Here is a 20,098-nt window from a genome sequence, read left to right as displayed (position 1 = left end):
GGGCTAGTTCATTTGAATGTTTCATAAATAAAAAAAATTAATTCAGTCTCATCCATTTTTAGAACACTGTGACATCCACATCCAGGTCAAATTCAATACCTGCCGGCACAAAAATTTGCCTGTGCCCAGCAGCATCAGTGAGTCACCCATCATTCCTTTCTGCATCAGCCATCAGCACACTCATGGATCTGTAGGCAGACGGCTGATGACAAATACCCCCCTTCGTGTATAAATGATGACATATATTCAAAGAATCGCAGCCATCCCCTGTTCTCCACTTTATTGTCCCGTTCAGCCCGGCTTAGTGAAATGAAGGAAAAGGGTGGTTGTCTTAGGCCATAACTCCTGTCATAACAGCCAGTCAGGTGAGCTGCCGGCTGCATTCAGCAGGCGTGTGCAGACTCATCCTTTTGCTACTGACTTCACACAGACGCGGTTGTGAATGTTTTCAGTGGCTGCTGGAGGCCTACAGGCTGCACTGTGATAACTCCACTCACTGCTTCAACGATGTGACAGCAGAGGAGGCTGTAAAAACAGTCGCATTCATCATTCATTGCTATTGGAGCTTGGTCACACCAGCATTTACAGAAGCACAATTTTCAACCCCCCTGCCAGACAAGACTGTGATACTGGGTGATTCAGTGAAAGTATTTTTGCACGGCAACTACAGTAAGTTTGAAGATGGTGGAGAAACAGCTGTTTTAACAAGTGAACTACATAAACAGGGTTAAGGCTGGGAAAATTAAACCTAATACAATTACACCTTAATGAGATCAATGATATGACCTCCACATCTAAAATGTAAGCAGCAGCCAGCAGTTTATGGTGCATCATAAAGACTGGGACAGTTTCAGTGTGGACTGGTAGGAATAACAGACAGTGGTCAAGTGGTACGTAATGATGAAGTTCAGCAACCGACGATATATGTTTATGTATCTGAGCAGAACATACACAGTATAACAGGTGGGTGTGGCTACTGTGACATCACCCATCTCTGTCTGAAGTCCCGTCACCTCGAGGTGAGCATTCCCAGCAGGCCATCTGGGCTGCAACGAACAAATGAAAGGTGGCGCTGACTAACATCTTGTGATTGATGCACTGTTAGCCAATAAGCATGTGGTTTCATAGTGCAGATCATTCTTTTGAAACATGGTATCACCAAGATTTTAAGAATAGACATTTTTTTCTATATGTCCTGAAACAAGAGTCCATAAGCTTGGCAGGAAAGGATTTACAGAGGAGAAGCTATGAAACCCTTTCCATGCACCTTCCCGGCCTGGAAGTCTTTCTGCAACCACAGTTATCACCATCGGGTGGCCGTCAGAATCCAGCTTTAAAGCACTTCTAACACTGGCTCAATCTTTCTGACCCAGGAGCTCCGTCCATGTTTTCTTACCATCGATGGTAGCCGACCCAAGTGAAGCAATCGAATGGGTGACGCTTTACAGCCTCTAAACAAAGAGACAGCTATGGGTAAGATTTATCTGACAAAAGTATTAAAGTTACAGACAAAACTTGGCTCTGGTCTTCGTTCTGCTGCTCCATCTCAGCCTATCCCTCCTCTCCTTCTATCACATCCAGCCTTCCTGTCCTTTTTCACAACATCCAGAATCTCCTCTGTGGTATTCCTCTTTTAATTCTGACTGACAGCTCCATATTCAAAATCCTTTCTCCAATATAGTCACTATCCCTCCTCTGCACATGTGTGAGCCATCTCAGCCTTGCCTCTCTAACTTTGTCTCCAAACTGAGCCGCCTGAGCCGGCTCTGTGAAACGCTCCTGGTCACTCCCAACAAGAATCTTACATCTTTAACTCTGCTACCTGTTTATCGAAATTAAGTAAAATACACCCACTAGGTCTTAGATTAAAATGGTACACCTTCTTAGTTTAATCTAAGGAGCTTGGAAAAAAGTCATCGTAATCTTAGTTTAATCAAAATAAAAATTAAAATGTTAAAAGAGTCACTCATGAGCTCGTGTGCTCAACAATTTACTGAACAGCTGAGTAGCAGCCACTTTGGATATAGGAATATAAAAAGCAGGCTCAAATACTGTTTACATTAGCGGATTACATCAGTCAATTACAGTATTCACTCAACAAAGCAAATTTGTCCAGACTTTAAATCGACACATCTCTACGGCAGAGACCTGCCATTGTTCTACTTTTGAGGGGAAATGTGTGAAGATTTAATTTGGCAAAATACAGACTGACTCGAGACTGTTTTTTCTCTTTTTTGCCACAGCTGATTGACGTAAGGCTAAAAAGAACAAGGGTTCGGCGGCTCCTTTAAAGAAGGAGCTCATTATGAACCCGATAGGCTTTACCAAACCCAGAACAATCCCTTTAAAGATTTCCTTTACATCTGAATCTGAGAGTCTCCTTGATGAGCAACAGACGCTGCCGGGAGTCTGTAACTGGCCTCTAAAGGACGCCTAGACCCATAACCGACTGCTCGACAGTGAAAGAATTCCTTCAGGCTGCCATGATGACAGAAACCTCAAAGCAGAATATTTGCATCTCTTATTTATAACCAGTTTGGGATCATTTCCCATTGCAAGTCATACATTTCACGAATATTTTCTCTTTACATCCCAAAAAGTAACTAAGCAACAAATTCTATTTAAATTGTTGCTCCACAAAAGCAAAAGCGAGAGAGATTAAGTCCCACACAGGCCCTGCTATAGATGAAACCCTAAATAACTGAGGCGGGAAAATGAAATGATAATAAATTCTGCCTGTTTTGATGTGAGCCTCAGAAGCCTGTGGTAGAGGGCAGGGACTTAAAGTCCTTCATCAAAGACGCAAAGAGTGCAGCGAAATAGTTCAATACATGCAGTTAACTGTAACTGGTATAAGGTTTCAGATCAAGCTCACACAGGTGAATGGACATGTGTGCATGCACATCGTTTCGTTGGCATCTTTAGTTGTTGTTTCTTGTTTGACCAACATCTCCCGGAGCTCCAAATGAAGGATTCATCACAAAGACAAGAGCACACAGAGCTTTGACGCTAATCAATTAATACAACCTCACACAATAACTCTGCTAACAAGCTCAAAAGTGGAGCACAAGCTTCACAAAAGTAGGATTAGCTCCGTTAGCACAGGAATCTCAGAGGCAATTAACCTGCCGCAAGCGAAGCCCTGTCTCAGATTCCAGCGTGAGGCACCAAACGGCAGAGCGGGAGGAGGATGATAGTGAGGCCAAGTGACGAAGGACGAGGGGTGGGGGTGCTTTTGGAAAGCTCACCATGCCGGGGTAGAAAGAAAAAGGCGATTGGTTGTAGAAAGCAGTGATGAGATAGTGACCTATACCAACAAGTACCACTGAACATACAAGCCAGAATGGACGACAGAAATGGAAGTTTACTTTTCCTCTGCTGCACCTTTCATTTCCCTCGATTTCTGCTTTTCTCTCAACACCGCTGCCACTGGGAGAATGACCACAACAGACAAAGCCAACACTGATGTTCCAGGAAACAGTATAAGGCTGCGTCCTCACAAATAATGTGCTAAGGAACAGCATAGGAAGGAATAATAAAGGGAGGTGGGGGGAGGGCATGTACCCAAAGCTGGACGTGGAGTACACTTACTCAAATAATTTACTGAAGAACTTTATGTAACATGATTAAAGTGAAAACTGTCAAAGGGTCCAAAACAGAACAAACCCAGGATCATGGCAGTGATGTCATCTTATCCTGCGATACTTTAAATGTAAATATGGTGCTTTGTATTCACTATGACTTAGTGTAGTACAGCTCTGCATAATAACTGTTTTCCTCAAGTATCTTTTAATTATTTAAGCAGTCTTTCACTGAAATACTTGACATTCAGTCAAGAGTTTATATATTACTGTTTTTGTTTTGTTTCACACTGTGTTTACTTCTGATAAATATTCTAATTTCTTAAACCCTTGAAACATGAGAGATTATCTAGATCTTTGAACAAAGGAGCAAAATAACACAAGTGTTTAGTTTAATCTTAAGTATTGAGAATTAACAATTATTTTGGAGCAGATTAGGATGTTTAGTTAAAAAAAAAGAGTTGCATTAATATGTAGCACAGCTAGTCTTAAGCAAATCATGGTCTCGTTACACTAACGACAGGGGCTGCATAAGACGCTGGGATTTGCGCCTGAAAGACAAAATATGAAATTTCAGCATTCCCTAAAGGTCGGTCGGCTCTCTGGTGGATATTAGACAACCTGTTGGTCGGGATTTGTTCATGTCACTCCAGGGAAGCTGCCTTATTTCTCACCTTGTTTGATGTGTTTTTTCTTAATAAGATGCATGAAAATGAAGAAAACATGTTGCAACTGTTCAAACTAAATAATTCATGTTTAGATTTGTCCACTAAAATTCAAGAAAAGTCTATTTAAAAAATGCAAACACTAAAGAAAATACTGAGCAGCTGACTGAATAAAGTCAAATATGAGAATCAATATAATTATGAGGAAAACATTTTCTGTGTCAGGTGCAAGGTGTGTGAGCTGCTGTGAGCTTGTAAGGTACAACTTCAAATATCAAGTCTATCAAAATAAAATGGATTCAACATGAATATAAAACATGGAAAGATCTGCTTTGTTGGCTTTACATGAATACAGTTTGGACAGGGTAAGCCTAACAGACATGAATCCTTATTCTCAGACTTTTGGAGATCAAAACTGGCAAAAATGAGTTTGTCGTGACTCATTTTTAATGTTTTTTTTTACCACTCAGGTCTTTGAACTGGTTTACCTGCAATGCCTTGTTAAATCTCTGCGCTGACTTCGATGCAACGTGAATCTGTGAATCTGTGGATTGTTAATTTTCTCTAAAAAACTTTGACTTTGTGTGAGAAATTACTTAGAAACTACTAAATAAACCGAATCTTAAATTCATTATTGGAAGGCTTTAACGATGTGGAGTGAAACAAGAAGGAAAAATTCATCAAACAGCAGTAAACAGACCTCTTTAGGTCTCTGCACTAAATCACAGCCCAATCTTAAGTTTCACTTCTGCAGGCAAAGTGAAGTCTTCGATATAGACTCTCTGTTTGTTCATTCTTCCCTCTTTGTCCTCCTTCTTTGCCATTTGTGTGAGGGTGCACAAGTGTGTGTATGAGCGCAGACCCTTGTGTGAGGTAAACTCATCAGGGTCTTTTGTTGTTAAGTGCAATCCATGAATGCTACAATTCAGCCAGTGAGAAGATGATATTCCAAAAGACTCTAAATAGATATCTGAGAGGCACTTTTGAAGTTATAATGACGAAAAGAAGTCTCCAAAGACACGAGAGCAGGTGGCCTCGTTCAGCATTAAAACTTCACAACTTGCTGAACAGCAAGTGCTTACCTGCATTAGGCTCCATGGAGAAAACAAAGAGTATCCTGGGCTGAATTAGTGTTGGCAGTCTTCAGCGATGTGCCTCAGAAGTGACAGAACAATTCCCCTACAAAGCCCATAAAGGATTTCTCCTCCAAGCTGCTGGAGCAATGAGCCCGGGGGAGGTGTGCGGCCACTGAGGTCAGCCACAGGTAGAGGCTTCAGCGCGCTGCAGCAGCGTGATTGATCTGATCGCAGATTACCTCCTTGTGGCTGGTAGCGCGGGTTCAGAGCTGTGGATCTCTCCTGGGAGGGAGAGCTAGTGAACAGCCTGCAGCTCTGTGAGCAGAACTAGTCAGCCAGCAGCCTGTGTGTGGAGCATGATGTCACAGGTGTTAGGTTTCAGGGGAGGTTTGTGGAGGCCGAGAGGCGGGCTCTGTTCTGCTGGGAAGCTGTGCTTTGGGTTTAACCCAAGGAAGGTGAGACAGGCTCCTCCCTCTTACTTTACCTGTTGTTAGCAGAGAAGAGCAACAGAAAACAGAGCTCCAATCTGCAAACCCCATTTCTGATATATTTGTATCATAATACAATATGCTAAATCACATTATGTAATGTCATTGCAAGGACAGTTAAATTAAACTATCTTCAGCAGCACTATCAGTAGATATAATGTCTCGTTCCATTCTTAAAATATTCAGATATGTCAAATATCTTCTGTTCAGCCAACTCTGATACTATGAAACTTTGAATCATATGTATATAAAAGAAGCTGTTGTAAAAATTAGTTTAAGAAATCATATTGGAAACACAGATTTTTGGGTTCAGGTCTTCCTCGTGTGTCATGTGGTTTGTTTTTGCTACTTTGTTGTGTTTGCTGACTGAGCTTGTGTGATCACACCTTTTGGGGGGTTTTCTTGTTTGCTGTATTCTGCATTTCTCTCCTCTCCTTCATACAAAAAGCAAAAACTTTTGTGATTATATTTCATCAGCTCATTGTGCTGCACAGCCAGAGCAGCAGCTGGTCCTGGGAACATTTTTACTCATTACATATTCCCATTTCAGATCTTTGGGGTTTTGCTACATTGTTTCACTTTTGTTTCTGACTAATACATTTCTCCATGACTTTCAGAAAAAAGTCTTTATTTGCTGCAGGGTCTGTAGTCTTTGGTCACAGTGATCACTTGTCAGAAACTTATAAGGGAATAAACTGAGCTTTTAAATAAATCTGTAAGTGAGCATCCAGTGACTCTGACTCCTTTTCACAAAATAAAACAGGTTGTTTTGCACTCGCTTATCAAACAAAGTTTTATATCAATCAGAAATCACCAACTATGAGTCATCTAACACTTCTCTGAAAATATTTCTATAAATGCCCAAATAAGCTTCCAAACTTTTGTTAGTGAACACATTGGACCTCAAATACACACTGAGCCGATCGCTGAATGAAAATTAAGATAAAAAAAGTTTTTGTCTTCCAAATAATCATCCAGCAAAATTTTCTTCTAACTTCTTCAAACTGCTTCATTATTTCTTGAGTCTCATGTAAACAAAGAAAACGAGCACAGTCCTTCCTCTGCAGTTATACACAGAAACCTGTTTAGCTGACAGCTCAGGTCAATGAACGTGTGAAACCCTGAGAAATCCAAAGTAACTGCACAGTCAATACAAATCTTATGTAGGGCCATAGTGTGGTAAGACTTGGCCTAAGCGGTTAAAGAAGGGCAGGAGACTGATGCTGTAGCGAGTGATTTATTCAGCATTTTTGTGACCAAACAATATTTACAAAAATAAATAAGAAACTCAACTCCACAGTTAACTCGGTTCAAATAAACACAACTGAACTTAGATCAACAGAAGTTACAGTCACATGCACACAGCTACACTGACCTGGTCCTTCAAACACCTGCGTTCTTCTGCTTAAACAGTCCAAACCAAACACCCTGGACTGCTCCATTAGGTAAGTAAGGCAAACATTTCCCTACTTACTGAAACTCTTTCCTAGCAATAAAACTCTACGGTGTCATCAATACATATTACAGCAATAAATCCATTTCTCTATAAACACACTCTAAAATCAACTTTACTAAATTACAAGGATTCTCCCCCTTCTTCACCTGTGACCTCAGATTAACTAGGAAACTCTAAATACAGGAAGTGAAGCTACGTTTCCTCCTTTTGTTCCTGGGACACAGGTAGGTAAGGTGAGTTCAAACTAGACAATTAACAGTTGAAATAAATAGCATGCTTGATTTAAACCAAGATTATGTTACATAATCTGTAAAAGTGCAAAGCATAAACAAACCCAGTACATGTTTGCTTGCTACAGAATGAGATGTGTCTAAATCAAAATAAGAATGTTAATGTGGACAAATGGTGTTTCCACCCACTTTGTCACACTTTTGGACAACAACAAATCTTTTGTATTTTTGCCACATCGTTTCATTGTTTGATAAAAATGTCAAACTTTTGCTTTGATTTTAGGGTTTTAACAAACGCACATTTACATCTGATCCTCTGAAAATGGGGGACTATGTATAAATATGTCTGTAATTCCTAAACAGGTAATGAAATGCTTTTGTGAAAGCCTCTGAATAAAGACAAAAGCATGCAGTCAAATCACATGTTGACTGATTTAAAACCCGTAGTGTTGGTGTAGAAAACATGTCATTGTCCAAAAACTTATGGACATTACTGTAGATCAAGACTCAATTCTACTGTGAAATTGAACATAAAACTGAATGCATCCTACTCAGAGACAAAACCAGCTGTTTTAAGCAAATATGACCAACACAAGTCCAGCCCTGTGAAGTAGATTGATATCAATCAGAAATATAATAACAAAATTCATAAGTGATCAAGAGGCAAAGTTTCTACCAAGAGTAGAAATAGTAGAAAATCCATAATCTGGCGTGGAAAAGAAATTCAACCAATAAAGGCAGAGAGACGGAGGCAAGTCGCTACAGCCAACATACTGTACAAGTTTCCGCTTGATTCACAAACCCTCAGATGGTATCACCTGTCGGTCCGTTTTCCCCACAGTTTGATGTGTTTAAGCCTCACCAAAGAACCACTGGTTCAATGTTTTTTAAAGGGACTTAAAACTTTTGATTACAGAAGAGTGATTTATCACAGCAGGACCTGGTTCAATGCAAGAAAGTCAGTGGCATTAAATCCATGAACAAAGAACATCTCTCTTTACCTGTGCTGCTGCTCTGATGGGGGTATCCATTTTAACTTAACATCACAGAGCAGATTTTCAGAAGCCTGCAGGCTCATGTTTCTCGTAAAGATTTATCATTTCAGCAAAATGAACTCCAGCAATTTCACAAGGTCAAAAGCCACATCAAACAAGCTGTAGTTCCCCTTAAAAGTGAGTGGCCACCTGGTAGAGTTCCTTTCCCTTATTTGAGTAACAACAAAGTCACCCGGCATCTTTGATTACTGACGTGAGCTGCCTCTTAATGACCCTCTGAAATCATAGATTCAGAAGCAGGATGTGTCAGGCTGAAATACAATAATACAATAATCCTCAAACTTTAAAATATTGGTTTGCAAAAGTCTGGAGGAAATGTTGAGGCTTACTCAGCTACTGAGCAGCAGGGTGCAATGCATCACTTTTCTCCTTCGGGAAAAAGCTCCAACACCAACTTTAGGGGTGGGCTGTTCATATGAAACCTCTGACTGAATGCCCAAAACACACATGCACCACCTCTGCAGTCAGCAGGTGGGGTCAGTTCAGAAAGCAATCACTGTGGACTTCCAGTGGGATCATTGGTGGGAGAAAAAGTGTTTGCTGGGTTGAAAGGTGCATCCAGAGACTGTATGGGTGCTTGACACAGACAACAATAACTACAAGTTTTTCAGAACACTGTGTACTACAGTGAAAAACAGGACTACACCTTTATTTACTTTTTTATTTATCACGCTGAATTAAAAGGCTCGAGCACTGTGTGATATAGTAAACTGTCAATATCTAGATGGATATTAAAGATAACAGAGAAAAATGGTAGACTGCTGACAAAACAGCTGGTTAGACTTAACATCATCATAAAAATGTTTGTTGAGCCTGCACCTCTTAAACTTCCCTGTTTTATTAAAACAGATGTGGGAGAAGCTGATGTTCCCTCAACATCATCAAGGCTTTCCTTACAAATGTGCTGAAGGAGTTAATAAAGATTTCTTACATCACACATATTGAGTAAAGTGGTTAATCAGAGAAAACATATATGCTACAATGAAATCATCAGACTGCTTGTTAACTTGCTAGTGCTGGCTTTGTTTACACACATCACTCAGATGTCAACAGATCCCAGAGCGGAAAAGGACCGACAGCAGCAGCTTGTCTTACATGCTGGTCTCCTATCAGTGTCATCACAGAGCAGAGGTTTATCCACAATGTGCAAATAATCAGAAAAAGCTGTTGGCCTCATAGCTCGCCAAGATCAAGCCATTGTTAGTGAGACAGACAAGCCAACGACACTGAGGGACACAACAGCTTTCACTGGAACTGAAGGGATGTATAATTAAGCCTGCTTCCTGAGACAACAGCTAACTGCAGCTGCAAGATGGGAGTAATTGAAAGGATGGCACAAAGCGATAAAGGGAGAAACTTATGACACAGATCACTCTTTGAAATAAGAGTAGACAGATTTGTTGCTATGATGCCAGGTCTCTCTTGGAAATGAGATTTTTAATCTCAATGAGATTTTTTACCTGGATAAATAAAGGACTAATAAAATTACTTTCTCTTTGTTTGAATGTTATGGCTATTTATAGATTTAACTGATCAAGCAGGGCCTGCCTTGCTTGCCCTGACAGGCTGCCACTGGTAGTAAGTAACATGTGTGATAGTTTGCATCTGTTTCAATACTGCTGCATGCGGGTGAAGCAGGCCGCCAGCTCAGGTCAGCTGCAGGTTTGCTGCTTGAGAAGAATCTGTCATAATCTCATTTGAAAATGCTGCAAACACCAGCACAGCGAGCATGGTCAGGAATGGTGCGCTCATGAACGATGAGAGATCAAAACCAACATCAAGTGGCCATTTCAGGAATTTTAGCCCTTCTGTCTTGGCTCAACAAGCTTTGCCATTTCAAAAAGGCTCTGGCTCACTTGTCTACAATATTGGCTATATTATAATTATCTCATTCTCGTCCAATCAAAATCAAATGAAGTATCATAATTGAGAAAAAAGCAGCAATGATGCAGCCGTCTTGGTCACACTGTCTGCATCTTTGAACTGTATCCCCTTTATTTCACAGGATAACAGATCTGTTGAATGTGTGCTTGTCAGAATGAGGACGTATTTAAAACAACCTGAATAAACACAACATATACTGATGAAGGATGCTCAAACCTTCAGACTCTGATCACTGAATGATGTTTTTGTAATTGAGCATGAACTTCAATTATCTTCTAATATGTTCTCATCACATCTTTCAAATCATTATTAAAGAGCTGTAATCTATGGCTATTAGATTTTCATTCGGCTCTGCTGCTCTCTATTTTTAGCCTGAGCGCTGTCATTGTGACATGATGGTGCTTAATATAGCCCGTAATATGAATACTATCACACAGGCATCAATGAGATACAGTATAGATCGACTGTCTCCAGGAAGAACGTGACATGAGTATGACATCAAAGCATTTAGGCCTCGGCAAAAACATCAATACACGGACGAATCAATATGGGTTTTGAAAATCCTGATGCAGGCAACCTGCAGGGCTCCATCAAGTGATCCACAGGCTCTGAAAATAAAAGTTAATGTAATTTTGATTCAAAGGTTTTTAATTCACTAAACACCATGCCATAAAATTAATGCAGCAAGGCTATCTATATATATATATATATACATGTATATTAGGGGTGCAACGATACTCGTATCGATATTGAACCGTTCGATACAGTGCTTTCGGTTCGGTACGCATATGTATCGAACAATACAAATTTTTAAATTTATTTTATCAACTTTTCTTCCGACGATGCTGTCTGTGTTGAGAGCTCAGTGGATCTGCGCTCGACTACTCCGCCTAGGCTGCACTGTCGAGCGCAGATCCACTGAGCGCAGCGCAAGCTAGCAAGACAGAAGTTAAGCTCTCCTTGCAACATGGCAAATTGAACCTCCCCCACCCTCATTCAGATCTGGTGTTTGGAATTATTTTGGTTTTCATGTGACGTATGACCCTGAAGGTAAGCGCGTCATGGACTAAAGTAAAACAGTATGTTGGATGTGCCACACAATGCTCAATTGGTAGGAACTAGTGCGTTAGCGCAGTTAGCTCGTTAACGTGTTGACGCCGTCCAGCCCCATGCACGGGGCGATCCGCGGCAGCTCGTTAACGGAGATTTGCCGTGTTGTGGCGTTAACGTCATTTCAGATTAACACTGACAGCACTAGTGGGAACACAACGAATATGACTGCACATTTACGCCGACATCATCCTAGTGCAAAGACAAGTGGAAGCAGACAAAAACAACAAGCAGGCATGCTACAAACTTTACCCGAGTCATTTAGACAGCCGTTAGCACAGGATCCTCCTTATGGGGACCTGATATGTTTAATATGCTGCTGAGAATATAGCCCAGAAGAAGCGTATAGTATAGCTTTTATTTTGGAAAGAGCCATTTCTCTGTAATAAACTCTCTTTTCCAAAGATGAGGGATTTCTCCATCAGATAGATTTATTTTTTTATTACTTTGTTGTTTCAGCAACATTAAATTTAAAAACTGTCCTTTTGAGTTAAAATATATATTTATAATTTTAATAAATGACAAATTAAAAAGGCATGAACATTTTTTTGTATCGAAAAAATATCGAACTGTGACACCAAGATATCGAACCGAACCGTGAATTTTGTGTATCGTTGCACCCCTAATATATATCCCTACAGAGTAGGGACCATGGTGTGTTTAAGAACTCTTTAAGGCACGGCTACCTTAAGATTAACAAATTACCATCATAGCGGTAGCGTCCTCATTTTGCAATCTGGCACTTGGGATATCTTACTTCACAAAAGCAACACAAAGCTTTGTAGTTTAAGGACTAAACTGGAGTTCACCAAACTGATGGGGATCATCTAACATTCCCTGAACCCATGTCCTTTAGACGCCATGTAAAATTATGTGAGAAATCACCATACCTCACTTTTTTGAGTCATTAGAATTTCCCATCATGAGCTGTTTTCACATTCGCAGTGCACTCTGAACTTTTCTATATGTTTGTGTTTCACGTGCACCATTGCCCAGTGGTGCATGTGAAACACGAATATCCAACGCAGTCAATAAAAGGTCTTTAACTTCTCCATTCCCAAAACCATGTGATTGCATTTGTGCAGATGTGAGAACTGTGCTGGAAATAATTTGATTTGATTTGAGAGCTTGACCCATGTCCTGGCTCCTGTACGCTCCACTCACCTACACCAATGTGCTACAGGTGAGAGAGGATATGTTGGGGCAATGCCCCACCTTGATTTAACAAAGGCTGCATTGTCCCTTGAGTTTCTGAGAGCACTTTAGCAGTGGAAAACATCACCCTGTCATTTTTTACTATCAACCTGTCGTCATATTTCTGTGACAGAGCCGCTAAAATATCTGTATTAATACAAACAGCAGCAGAGAAATTGCCACAATACTGACAGGCATGGATGAAATGGACACACTTGCACACTGACATATTTTTTGGCATGAGAAATGTTAACTGCTTCTAGCAACCATGACTTCACCTAAAACTGAAAACGACACTGGCTGCAGAGATACTTCACTCAATACTACTGCTTTGATAAATGGAAAATAACACCCCATTGAAACCTGATGTCAGGCTACATTAATGTGAAACAGAAACACCATCATAATTCAGTCTATAGGAGCAGCTCCAGTGATAAACACAATGTAACAGTTTTCCTTTTTGATATTAAAGGTTTTCTACAGAATGCAGCGGTCTCTCTGCGTGGATGAGTGCAGCGTCATTTTCTGCTTTCTGTTGGTGACAGTTAATGCCGGGAAGGTATTCTGCAGTGTGGACACACTAACGGTAATCAGTGTGGTTGTGTTGCCTCGTGAGATTAGCAAAGTCACAGAGTGGAGATTTATGCCTGGGCAGCGTGATGCCATTATCCTCCACAGAATGCATTAACATTTTCTTTCTCTAATTACAAATACAGCCTCTGTTCATCAGCGGATAATTAAAGGTCTGTCTAAAGGTTTCCTGCTGGCTCTGACAGTCACACACAATGCTCTGTGAGCTGTTGCTCAATCTGAGAAGACTTCACAATCTGTCCAATCAAACCTTCCTTCACTTTGAAACAGTTTGCTTCCCACGGTTCCACAAGAGCTGGAGAACACACAATGAACAGAAATGAAATACTAAAAACCAGCACTCATCTCTTTTTTACTCCCTCACACAGTAAGATGGTAGCAGATAGCAAACAGGATCGCCTTTGGTCTTTGTCTTAAGACAAGCACTGGTAATATGCAGCCATGCATATGCCTTCACTTGGTTGCTGTATTGATGTCCAAAGTCATCCTACAGACTACCATCCATGCAGACACACTCTCCCCTGCCACCACCTTGCAGACTCTTCTCGTTCAGGTTCAACTTTGTGCATCAGATAATTGTTTGCACCTTTGTCCACACTTATACTCTACGTTCCTTACTCTTCTTAAACAATGTGTCCACCACATAATTTAAGATTAAGTATGTGATCAACACATGCTTCCATGCTTTTGCCATCTTTTAGAGCAAATCCACTACCATCTGTCCATCCGCATTTCTCTCCTTAACTTCATACCTATGTAACACCTCCTCTTCATCACCTCTGTTCTCTTAACCTACATGTGCACTGAAGCTTGTTCTCTCCACCCCCCGGGAACACTCTCTACCACTTCACCCAACAAACGTCAAAATTTCTTGGACATCCAACCTGTGAGGCATCTGCACTTACATCCTTCAACATCACACCCTTGATTTCCTTCACATCTTCTTAATAATAAAGAACTTTACATGTAATACACTAAACCTTTGTATCATGTTTACTGTGTCATATCTATGGTGTGGTTTCACAATCAAGACTGTTCGTGAGAAGAAGAGCATAAGGTTTAGATAAGTGTTCAACCCTGTAAAATGATTTTTCTTCTTTGTTTTCTTTTAATTAACATTTAAAATGCGCAAACAGCGTAAAGGTTTTAATTCTACAGCTGGACTGCATCTCTTCTATATCACTGCAGGATCATCTTTTAGTTTTGCTCAGGTTCACACATCATACCAGTCAGCTATTGGACCAGGATTAGCATCAAAAATAGTTAAGATATCACAAATCTTCAAGTATGTTCAATTTGAAAACAGCATGCCACAGTTTCCAGGTTGAATTACACATTTTCTAGAAACATATAATTTGGTGGGTGTGTCACAGATGTTACACAATCAGCAGAAATGTGTGTATAAACCCAGCTACATTAAAAGGCAGAGCACAGCTGCCATAGCATGAATCTTCATTTCACGTCTTTCAATTCAAATAAACGTTTTGCTCCTTTTTGTCATGGCTGAACATCCTGCCAGGCAAAATGGCTTTAACCGAAATTCAAGTTAAGCGCTGCGAAACTTTCTTCTTTCAGCAGATGAACTGAAGTGTCACACTCTGAATGTATTCGGCACAGTGAAGCTCCAACATCTAACAGAAGCAAAAACGATCAAAACACATTGTTGAGTGCTGAGCATTTAAAGGCTTAAATTACAGCAACTGCGCTTTTGAGAAGAGTTGTAAATTCTTGTCTCTTGCATGAAAGTTAGACGTGCAACACGTTCATCTGCCAACCTGAACTCTACCGAATTACCTCCAGCTTTGGTTTATAGAAGAATGCACTTGCATTGCTTCTGGATATAAACAAAGGGCGTTGAGTTATTTGGGTAGCATCAGTCTTCAGTCAGAGTTCCAACAGATCTTTCATCATGAATAAAACAAAAACAAACTTGAAATTTGTGGTTTCGCTGTGTCAATAATCTCTACGTGTCAGACAAGTCGTTTCATCAGTATGAAACTTTCTGTCCAGTGATTGGTTCCAACTGGACCAAGTTACATTTATTTTCAAAAACTGATTTAATCCTGCAAGCTAATATTTCCCTTCCAGCATGAGACAAACAGGTACTTAACATCTCTGTGCTCCACGTCTGTGCATTTTGGGTATTAAAACTTGGAAATCGACATGTCAGCACATGTGAGGGATGATGGAAACCTTGATGTGCGGGGAAGAAGCAGCAGCAGTGTGCTCCAACGCTAATACTCGCAATCTGAGCCACATGACTGCCACAACAGGCTCCCGTATAATTCTTCTCATGCAGTCAAAAGCACTCCTAATATCCACAGGAATCTAAATGTGTTCATCAGTAGCAATCACCAGCCCCCTCTACAAAACACGCCTGATGATCTATGCTGATGATGTTTTCTAGTGCTTCATAACGCCCACATAGCCCATGGATGTGCCATGCCAGGGGGCCATAATAATGAGGTGATAACAACTCACATGTTTGTTACAGCTGATGCTGCAGGTTGGCAAAGTCACAGCGAGCTCCACATCTACTTACACCTGTCTAGGCTCTCTGCCCCGACATGAGGGACACGAGGAGCAGCTGCTACAGGAAAGCGTATTCTTTACTGACGTTACTGTACTGATGCTGAAAGCACATCACTGCTTTCAGAGCTGTAACCTATGAGAAGTTATACCTTTAAATAAAATAGGTGTTGATTCGTTAGCTTGGGATTGATAAGGAAGTCTTTTATTCATGCAAAGGGAGTGTCTGTCAACCAAGTCACTAGCAGAACCGTGACGATTACGATTGGGTTTTCTTTTAGCCATGTATACAGTCTTATACATTTTTGCATTAGTTTTCTGCTATCAGGTGGCTAGTAGCCAAACCCTAACCCTACACGGGCCACCACCAGGGGGCAAGAAGCTGAAACATGATGCCAAAGTGGAAGTGGCAAAAACTATAATTAAGGCTGCTTCCAAAGTCAACCTCTGTAGACTCCAGTGTTAAAAAAAAAATGTCTATAGCACTCAAAAGTGTATTTACAAAAAATAGTCTCAACCGCCATAAAAAACCTGAGTGGGCTTGTTGTTTTACCCATTTTTGTGGCTCACATTGATTGACAGTTATCAGGACACTGGCAAACAAACTGGTAGAGCTAAGGTTGGATTTTAGCCTTATTTATAAGACGGTACCTTTAAAATCAAGACTTCTACACACACACACACACACACACACACACACACACACACACACATACAGGGAGTGCAGAATTATTAGGCAAATGAGTATTTTGTCCACATCATCCTCTTCATGCATGTTGTCTTACTCCAAGCTGTATAGGCTCGAAAGCCTACTACCAATTAAGCATATTAGGTGATGTGCATCTCTGTAATGAGAAGGGGTGTGGTCTAATGACATCAACACCCTATATCAGGTGTGCATAATTATTAGGCAACGTCCTTTCCTTTGGCAAAATGGGTCAAAAGAAGGACTTGACAGGCTCAGAAAAGTCAAAAATAGTGAGATATCTTGCAGAGGGATGCAGCGGTCTCAAAATTGCAAAGCTTCTGAAGCGTGATCATCGAACAATCAAGCGTTTCATTCAAAACAGTCAACAGGGTCGCAAGAAGCGTGTGGAAAAACCAAGGCGCAAAATAACTGCCCATGAACTGAGAAAAGTCAAGCGTGCAGCTGCCAAGATGCCACTTGCCACCAGTTTGGCCATATTTCAGAGCTGCAACATCACTGGAGTGCCCAAAAGCACAAGGTGTGCAATACTCAGAGACATGGCCAAGGTAAGAAAGGCTGAAAGACGACCACCACTGAACAAGACACACAAGCTGAAACGTCAAGACTGGGCCAAGAAATATCTCAAGACTGGTTTTTCTAAGGTTTTATGGACTGATGAAATGAGAGTGAGTCTTGATGGGCCAGATGGATGGGCCCGTGGCTGGATTGGTAAAGGGCAGAGAGCTCCAGTCCGACTCAGACGCCAGCAAGGTGGAGGTGGAGTACTGGTTTGGGCTGGTATCATCAAAGATGAGCTTGTGGGGCCTTTTCGGGTTGAGGATGGAGTCAAGCTCAACTCCCAGTCCTACTGCCAGTTTCTGGAAGACACCTTCTTCAAGCAGTGGTACAGGAAGAAGTCTGCATCCTTCAAGAAAAACATGATTTTCATGCAGGACAATGCTCCATCACACGCGTCCAAGTACTCCACAGCGTGGCTGGCAAGAAAGGGTATAAAAGAAGAAAATCTAATGACATGGCCTCCTTGTTCACCTGATCTGAACCCCATTGAGAACCTGTGGTCCATCATCAAATGTGAGATTTACAAGGAGGGAAAACAGTACACCTCTCTGAACAGTGTCTGGGAGGCTGTGGTTGCTGCTGCACGCAATGTTGATGGTGAACAGATCAAAACACTGACAGAATCCATGGATGGCAGGCTTTTGAGTGTCCTTGCAAAGAAAGGTGGCTATATTGGTCGCTGATTTGTTTTTGTTTTGTTTTTGAATGTCAGAAATGTATATTTGTGAATGTGGAGATGTTATATTGGTTTCACTGGTAAAAATAAATAATTGAAATGGGTATATATTTGTTTTTTGTTAAGTTGCCTAATAATTATGCACAGTAATAGTCACCTGCACACACAGATATCCCCCTAAAATAGCTAAAACTAAAAACAAACTAAAAACTACTTCCACAAACATTCAGCTTTGATATTAATGAGTTTTTTGGGTTCATTGAGAACATGGTTGTTGTTCAATAATAACATTATTCCTCAAAAATACAACTTGCCTAATAATTCTGCACTCCCTGTATATGACTCAGGACAACAGAAAGCGTTTATAGTTTTCTTTTTGAGTCCGTTTTAGAATCAGTCTACAGTCGAGCAGGAATGAATTAAGCACCAATCATGAAACAACTAGAGCACAGTCCCACGAGGCTGTTGTCTGCATCAAAGTAAAAGTGCTAGTTTTGCAGCTGATGATCTCAGATTGTTGTTCTAAGTGTCTGACAACATTATAGAAGAGATCCCTAGAGAGATACATCTCACATCAAACAGTGTCTCACTCTGAAATCTCGCTGGAGGAGCGTTTTTGCAGGAAGACAACAGGGTAAACATGACAGAGAGGAGAACAGGGAGTGGATCTTACTGGGACCTGAATGATTTAAGAAACAAATAATAGCACATTGTTTAATTGTGGCTACAAAATGATGCAGCACAGTGGGGGGAAGTTGCACTGACTACCTTTAGGAGATGCACTGAAGTTGGGGGTAGTGACACTCCTCACCGTGCTGTATAAACTGTGGGGTTTGGAACAACTTTGAATGGGATGATGCTGAAAACAAACAGAAAAAATCCAACTTTAGATTCAGTTTCCCTCAGGAGAAATGCTTAATTAAAAGCAAAGTGCTCTCAGGAAGGCCAAATAAAGCCTGTGTTTGAGTTCTTTCATGATTTTGTTGAGCTTCCTGCTAAACATGAAGGTATAACAGGATGAAATCACAATCGCTCAGAAAATAAAACCCTGAACATGTTTGTGTAGATTTTTTTAAGCACTGCTGCACATACAAACTGTATTTCATAAAGAAACAGCTCCACATATTTTTGCTAAATAGTAATCACTTAAAGCCCAAAAGAGGGAATTTAGGATCCAGGTTGAACAGAAAAGAACTTTAATCCTCTGTTTAAACCCCTTTAAATCTTTCCATTCCTTTAAAATAACACGTCGCTGTTACCAAGACAAAAAACTCCTGCCTTCCTTTATTCTTTATCATCCACTTCACTTAAGCTTCACAAGACAACAAATATATTCAGACTTTTCCACTGATGAATACTGAGGTGCATCTTCCACTGCAGAGGACAGAATAAAATAGTCAGAATGTCAGAAACTGATCTGAGAATGCCGAGGTGTTTAAAAATGAGAATTTCATCGTTTTCAAGTAACATAATTTAGAAATGTGTCTGCTGTGTGAGGTTTGCGCAGCCAAAATATGAGATAGTTGTTATAGTGGATGCTAATGAGCCACTCAGCTGTTTCACAGCTGATCAGCTTGTTAAGTCTTGAAAAAACGACCCTGTTTCCAGGTCCAAGCGTCTGCTGCACTGGATCAGGCACTCATCCTTTTAACGTGTTGCATTGCTTCATCGCATGTTTTGCTAGACATGAGACCCCAAAAACTATTCAGCCGTCATGTTAGGCTTCTGTTGGTCTATATGTCGATCATAGTTTATATGAACTCATCGTATGACCCACACACCAAATATTTAATGCTTACTCTCAGGTTAATTAGGATCAGGACTTTTTCACAGCAAGTAATCCACAAACCGCACTGCAGCATACTGATAGCTGTCCTTGTGTTGAGACTGGGGTTATCTCTCCCACGACTGCTCGGCTGAGGTTTTGTGCATCGTCTCCTGCTGTCATGTGATGGCATTTGTCTCTGCTGATACGGGAATCTCAGAATGTACTTCTATCAAGAGCAATTAAACTCTCCTCCAACATCATGCCTGCAATAATATATTTATGTTAGCCTGCTGATAGCTCTGTAAGTAACATGTCATCAAAACTTTGCTCTTTGATAAAGCTTAGGACTGGATCAGGTGACCCTGAACCTTTTCTGCATAAAAGCCTCGGCTGCTGGGTTTTCCATGATGCACTGAGTGTTTCTTAGTGTTTCTTAGTGTGTTTATACACACTTTAAACATTTATAATTAAACTTGTTTTTACCTGTTGAAAGGGAGTTTTTCCTCCCCACTGTCACCAAACGCTTCC

The 20,098-nt window shown here is 40.7% G+C and overlaps 1 protein-coding gene across 15 annotated transcripts in view; it reads right to left on the bottom strand.

The window, feature by feature from the left end:
- Positions 1 to 20,098, bottom strand: part of ptprfa (protein tyrosine phosphatase receptor type Fa) — a 340,154-nt gene that overhangs the window by 264,483 nt on the left and 55,573 nt on the right. For 2 of the 15 annotated variants that reach the window (XM_040030501.1, XM_040030517.1), the window contains one exon: positions 18,571 to 18,661. The exons of 12 other annotated variants lie outside the window; for them this stretch is intronic. The gene's annotated coding sequence lies outside the window, so the exon portion shown is untranslated. Of the gene's footprint in view, positions 1 to 5,328; positions 11,188 to 18,570; positions 18,662 to 20,098 lie in introns of those variants that run through there. One more of the 15 variants, XM_040030510.1, reaches the window with a different exon arrangement.

Source organism: Simochromis diagramma, unplaced genomic scaffold (genome assembly GCF_900408965.1).
Source record: "Simochromis diagramma unplaced genomic scaffold, fSimDia1.1 OVJJ01000334.1, whole genome shotgun sequence".
In the NCBI taxonomy this organism is placed as follows: Eukaryota; Metazoa; Chordata; class Actinopteri; order Cichliformes; family Cichlidae; genus Simochromis; species Simochromis diagramma.
This window is presented reverse-complemented; position numbering and strand designations above follow the sequence as displayed.